This window comes from Eublepharis macularius, chromosome 1 (assembly GCF_028583425.1).
Source record: "Eublepharis macularius isolate TG4126 chromosome 1, MPM_Emac_v1.0, whole genome shotgun sequence".
In the NCBI taxonomy this organism is placed as follows: Eukaryota; Metazoa; Chordata; class Lepidosauria; order Squamata; family Eublepharidae; genus Eublepharis; species Eublepharis macularius.
In genome coordinates, this window is record NC_072790.1 from 36,775,257 (window position 1) to 36,782,177 (window position 6,921).

The 6,921-nt window shown below is 46.0% G+C and overlaps 1 non-coding gene across 1 annotated transcript; it reads left to right on the forward strand.

Annotated features, from left to right (window-relative positions):
• The first annotated feature begins 6,498 nt into the window (after positions 1–6,498).
• On the forward strand, positions 6,499–6,570 carry TRNAA-GGC (transfer RNA alanine (anticodon GGC)). Its single transcript has one exon. It is a non-coding gene; the product is annotated as a tRNA-Ala (tRNA).
• Positions 6,571–6,921: the final 351 nt, after the last annotated feature.

Here is a 6,921-nt window from a genome sequence, read left to right on the forward strand (position 1 = left end):
AAGCCCTTTATCTCTTCTAGCCCAGCCCTACTTGAACCTTAAATGTTGTAGCTGTATGCTAGACAAATGTGACAGCCACTATACTATAGCAAGACTACACTACAGAAACAAGCCCTCTAGCTGCTTTAATCCAGTCCTACCCTGTTGGGCTCAGCTCACAACATTTGTATTTTTAAAATGCTGTGACTTTGGCCCTTTTCACACTGCTTACCTGCTGCCACAAACACACAAAATATCTCACAAAAAACACAAAACATCGCATTTTCTTGTGCGAGATTTGCACGATGTCATGCAAATCTCTCTCGAGAAAACGCGATATTCCACATTTTTTCCGCGATATTTTCCGTCTTTGCAGCAGCAAGTAAGCAGTGTGAAAAGGGCCTCTGTTACAACCTCTCTCACATATGTACCCTCACCCTGAGTACAGCTGGCATCTTTCTCCAGAGGTTTGGCAAGAGTTTCTTCACAGGTTTATTCTGAGGAAACCTTTAAGCTGAGTATGGCAGAGTTGGGCTAGACTCATTTCTCATTAAGTTGAGTAGCAGTTATCAAGTTTTCCCAGCCTGCAGCAGGTCCCGGTCAAACCTGGGCAGAGATTCATCTTTCGCTATCCCACAGGGAGAGACGGTGTTTGTACGACTTGCAAACTGTGGCTGAGGGCTGAAAGAAACACTTGGGCATTTCCATATGTGAGAAGCACAGACACAACAGGGAGGGCTCTGAGGTGTGGTCGTTATCACTTTTGCCTCACACAAAAGGTCCCTGGCTCCAAACCAGGTAATAACAACAGCAACATTTAATTTATATACCATCCTTCAGGACAACTTAATGACCATGGAGAGCAGTTTACAAAGTATGTTATTATTATCCCCACAACAATCACCCTGTGAGGTGGGTGGGGCTGAGAAAGCTCTGGAAGAGACTGACCCAAGGTCACCCAGCTGGCTTCAAGTGGAGGAGTGGAGAATCAAACCTGGCTTTCCAGATCAGAGTCCTGCCGCTCTTAACCACTACACCAAATTGGCTCTGTAAGAAGGCATCTCTGCATACCCCTTTTCACTCCTGGCTCAGGGCACATCACAGATGAGTTGTACTGAGAAAAAGGATGCCCTAAAATGCTGCTCATGGGGGATAGGAGGCTCCCGGAAATTGTGTTTCAGGGGTGCAATGGAAGGGGGAGGATGAAAAAGTCACATTCCTTGGGCAGAAATCCTTCCGCCCATTGAAATTTTCTGTTGGTGCCAACCCATTAACCAGAAATTCTCACTTGAGATTTTGCATAGAGGACTATAAGGCAGCCAAAGTTACTTGGACAGGAGAGTATTAGATTGAAGATCTACACATTCCTGGTTCATCTTCGGCAAGCCTTGAGACTCTCCTGTGCCTTCCTTTGGTCTTTGATCCTAAGTTAACTATCCATAAAACATGGCCCATTTTTTTCAGGAAACTCCATCCAAATGACCAGATCCTCAAACTGGATTTGAACCTACAATCTCAGGATATTTTTCTCTACATGCTCAGCTGTCTGCTTTACTCGACGAGCTATCAAGGGCCACATGTATACTGTGACTAGACTTTGTCTGTCAATGTCATCAGGACCTCACCTGGAGCCTTGCAAAATCTCTGTGGATTAAAATGAGGAAATGCTCTTTTTTGGCCCACCAGTAGAACAAAAATGCAGGTTCCACTTGGGGCTCCTGCCCAGTAGGGCTTCTGATGGGCAAAATAAAATAATGTTGTTTGGGGTGGCAGCTGCCATTACAGTATTGTTTGAATCCTCTCATTCTTCTTTCCCAGTGTATTTTTGAAAATTACTTTTCTTGTACCCTGCACTTGGGCGGGGGCTCCTCCTCCCACGGTGGTCATTTTGTGGTCTTGCCCACCACCTTGAGTCAGAATTCAAAAGGTGCCCACAAGCTCAAAAAGGTTGGGGTCCCTGGCACAGTAGCTATCATGTTTGCCAAACATGCATAAAGGTCACTGGATCAAAAGGGGACAGGGTCGTATTTTGCTCACCTGCAAGAGACAGAGATGCTGACTGTACCCAGGGAAAGAGGACTTGCTCTGTAGGAGGAACAGAGAGAGTACAACAGAGTAACAAAATCCAGGATGAAACGGGCCCAAAATGGCCAAGAGTCAGATGGGCAGGGCCACCTGACGTGACCTCTTTGGGGAACTGCCAGAAATGCATTCCTGCGCATTCCCCCTCGAAATGAGCCCTGCCCACAACTATCTTGAACAAGCTTCTTCCAGGCTACAGGATAGGCAGGACCTTCTCAGGCACTGCCAAGGGCAGCTGTTGAAGGACAGCTTGTTCCCTTCCGCTGATGCTTGTGGTCCAAGCTTGGTGGGCTTGGCTTTGGCTTCTGCTGGCTGGGGCATCCCAGGATTTGCAAAGCACCACCTGCTTAAAGGAACGCTTAGGGTCAGCAGGTGTGAGCAACGCAGATCAACTCAGGGAGGTTTCTGGGTTTTGGCAAGCCCTGGCGCTCTCCCGTGCCTTTTTGGCTGCTGCTTCTCAAGAAAAGCATCCATGAGCCTTGGCCCATTTTTGCAGGAGACACCCAAAAGAGGGTCAGTCCCTTGGGCTTTAAGAAAGCCATCCCAGATGTGCCAGAGTCCTTCATTGTGCCAGCTAAGCTACCTAAAGGTAAGGATGTTGCGCAGCCCGGTTTTCTGGGTTTTCTCAGTCATTATACAGTCTGGGCCCATTTCATTCATCCCTTTGGCGAGCTAAACGGAGCCCATAACATCCATTTACAACAGTGCATTTGTTACATTCCGATGAGTGTATATTGTTTGATTCCACCACGAAAAAATATCTCCTTTAATACGGCCGATGGGTGGCCTTACCCACTGTTTTGTCTCTCCACCTCTGCAAATTATTATTGGCAAGAAAGAGTTTGAATCAAGCCGTCTGAGCTGCTTCTGAACAGGTGCTCATTTGGGAGAGAGAGAGAGAAAAATTCATAATTCCACCAGGTCTCCAGTAACATTCTCTGTATTATAGATCAAAAGTGACTCTGTTCTTGAAAGTTTAATCAAAGCCCAGTCCCACAGTTCTGGCATGCCTCAGCCACAATCTACTTAACAATCTCTCTTGCGAAAATGCATCTCCTAGATGACTCTAACCCCCATCCCCAAGGAAAAAAATAATCCTCAGATCCCTTGTTAGAAGTTTCATCCCTAGGGATGCCGGGAATCCATTATTACTTTAAGGTTCATTTCTTGATTCTTTTCATCGCAGATACATAAAACCTAATAAATGTTCCGTTTCTGGTTTCTCTGCCGTAGGTTATCCCTTACTTTCAAAATGTAGATCTGGATAAAACATCTGTTTGTTTGTACTGCTCAGTACCACAATTATCCCTTCAGCATCGACAGGCACTACCACAGACCCTCTTGTTCACCCAAACTTATAGTCTTGACGAAATACAGCTACAGGTTGTAGAAACCTCCTTAAGATTTGTTAAAGATATACTTTAGATATACTTTATACGCCCCCACTTATAACATGTCCACTCTTTTTGGTTTTCCCTTCTTTGTCTCCCTCTCCCAGGGGTCATTTCGTAAAAAAAGAGCTGGAGGAACTTATTAGCATAACTCATTCGCATAACTCATTAGCATATCCCCGCCTCTTGCCATCACCGGAAGTGTGTCATTGGTATAACTGATTTGCATTTGCCACACCCCCTGACATCACCTATTCTGGCAGTTTTGGACCCAATCCTGGCCATTCAGGGCCAAAATTGGGCCCAAAATGGCAAAAAGGGGGTGAAAATGGCTGAAAAGGGGCCCAGAATGGTCAGGATCAGGCCACTGATGAGCGGGAGAGTGATCCACCACCCGTCGGAGGCCCGATCCGGGCCATTTCTGCCCCAATCCAGGCCAAAACGGGCCCAAAATGGCCGAGAGTCAGGTGGGTGGGGCCACCTGACATGTGACCTCTTTGGGGAACTGTCGGAACTGCATTCCTGTGCATCCCCCCTCAAAGTGAGCCCTGCCCTCTCCCATAATTTTCATTGTTTTGGGGTGGCACCAAATTTAGTTGTCATAGTAGCAGCGCCATTCTGAGCAAAGCCCAAAGAATGGGGAGTCTCTGCTTTGGACTGCGCTGCTCAAATCCTCCATGCTCCTTTTGCTTTCCAGCATCCTTGTGGCACAAATAGATACTTCTCAAAGAGAAAGTCTTTCATATAAAAGCTGCAGAGGCAAAGGGGAGGATAGGAAAGGAGAAAATACGCAGTAGGGAAGCCAAACCTAATTGGCTATTTCCAGCCTTCTCAACTTAGTCTTGATGTAATCAAGACAAATGGAGACACACACCCCATCTCCCATCCATCTCCCATCCCACCACCATTTGATAGCCCTTCCCTTTGAAGGGGTTAGAGAGATAAATACTCCCCCCGATGTTACAGATAAACACTTCTGGAAGATGAGAACTGAGGAGCTGTTGGAAACCCCCTTGTTCAGCTCGGCATTTTCCCTGAATCCTCCACGATGCTGTTTGTGGGTTAAGTGTTTGACACTTGGGAGCAACAGGTGCCCAGAAAGGCATCTTTCTTGGAATCAGTAAATAAGAGTTGTTGTGTTGTGACCATTCCTGAATCCTGAGCAAGGTGGAGTTGTATACACATGTGTTTAGGGCTTGTTGAGTTCTTAGATGCAGGCATTGCCGGGTTTTCATGGGATCACCAGAGCTTGGAATCTTGACTTCTATTGTACTATGTAGCCATTCTTCCACTTCCCCTCCGTGCACCTGAGAAGTGCTTCCAGTAACAGTGCCAGGTTCTACAGCATCACTTCCTGGAAAATGGAAGAAGATGTCACACTTGCTATGACCAGGCACACACAAGGACTGTGATGTCACTTCCTGCTATGTATGGAAGCAAATGATGAGCAGGGAAGACCTGACATTATGAATGGTGCTTTTCTTGTACAGGTTTTGGTTCATTGTATGGGAATTCGTGTACTCCTGCTATAGAACTTACGGTGGCTGGTTGTGTTGCTGTCCCAGTGGATCTTTCTCTTGACACAACTTGTTAACCACAGGATACTGATTGAGTTGGATCCAACTAGCATTTCCATAGGGGTACAAGGAAAGAGAGCGTCCTGTTTGACCACCAAACAAAGATCAGGAGACCTGTGTGAACAAAAAGCCACACAGGGGGCTTCAGGAAGGATGAGAATTAGATGAGATCCAACCTATTTTCTTGTACCAGGGTACTGTGAGAGACGTTAGTCATCCATAGCTGAGCATGAGATGAGGTTGCAAAGGGAGCAGCTTTCATTCTTCACTCAAATAATCTACCAAGAGGGAACTCAGTGAAAAATGTAATGCCTTTGCCATCCATAGGGAAGCCTTTTAAAGTGCTATAATACAATTATTTCATGACCTGACTTTCTTTCACTGTGTACTTGCCCAGGAAGCAGCTGCAAGCTTAAGGAAGGCCATATCTTCCTCAGCAACCCTAGACTACTTTTGCTCTTGGTGTACAAAACAGTTCCCCCCTCAGGAGCCTCAGAGCCAAGCTACAAGCGACGCCTTACACAGGTTGGACACTTGTCAGCTTCCCTCAAGTTTTGATGGGAAATGTAGGCGTCCTGGTTTTACAGCTTGGCTCTCCACTACAGCTGCAAGACCAGGATGCCTACATTTCCCATCAAAACTTGAGGGAAGCTGACACGTGTCCAACCTGTGTCAGGCGTCACTTGTAGCTTGGATCTCAGGAGCAGTCTCAACCCAATAACAGCAGCAGCCGCTTAAATTTCTGCTGTTTATTGCTGTAATTGTTTCATTCTGTCTCCAAAAAGGCGAGTGTTGTCATGGCTGAGTCATAGCACAGCACTGAATAACCCAGGAAGATCAATTCCTATATCAAAGGTATTCTGAAAGGAAACACAGCTGAACAGCCTGGCTACCAACCTGTAAAGACAAACTATATATAACTGCAACTTAGACATGAAAGCAAACTCTTGCATTCACACAGAGATGAGATTCACATTTTCCTGTTTAAAACATACTTTCGCCAGCCTTTCAGCAGATACTAACAAAACTCGGTGTTAAGACTATTGTCTGCAACTCTACAACCTCTGTCATCATGACGCTGGTTCTCTGGCTACCCATCTCCACCCCTTTCTCCAATTTTCAAGGTCAGATTTTATTTATGTCCTTTTTACCTCACCTTTCTCCCCAGCGGGAACCCAACGTGGCTTACATAGTTCTCCTTTCCTCCATTTTATCCTCACAACAACCTTGTGAGGTAGATTAGGCTCAGAGTGTGTGACTGGCCCAAGGTCACCCAGTGAGTTTCCACGGTACAGTGAGGGTTCAAACGTAGGTCCAACACTCTAACCACTATGCCATACTGGGTCTCTCCGACTGTGGAATGAATTCATACATCTAATCGTACCTGAGCCTGCATTCCTCACATTGCTGTGCAATTCTCAAGTTGCAAACATCACTTATGACCTTGGGCTGATCCCTTGCTTAGGGGAGGGGCTGTGGCTCAGTGGAAGAGCATCTGCTTGGCATGCAGAAGGTCCTAGGTTCAATCCCCAGCATCTCCAGTTAAAAGAATCGAGTAGCAAATGATATAAGAGGCCTCCACCCAAGACTCTGTGTCAGGCTATGGATGACAGGATATGGTAGACAGGTCCCTGTACCATTGCAACAAGAAGTCCAAGCTCTTGGTTAAATGGTTTTATTCAGAAATCCAATCATTTCCATATATATGTCCGCAGAATTACTCAGAGGCAAGAAAGCATCTAAGCAGTACACACTTCCTTGATAGGAATAGAGACTTGAAGAAAGTACATCCCTAAATACTCAATCGTTTCCCCCCTCCCAGCTAGACCACAGGTTTGCATGGGAAAGGGTCTGGGAAAGCATGAGAGTAAACAGTAACATTTCAGACAGTG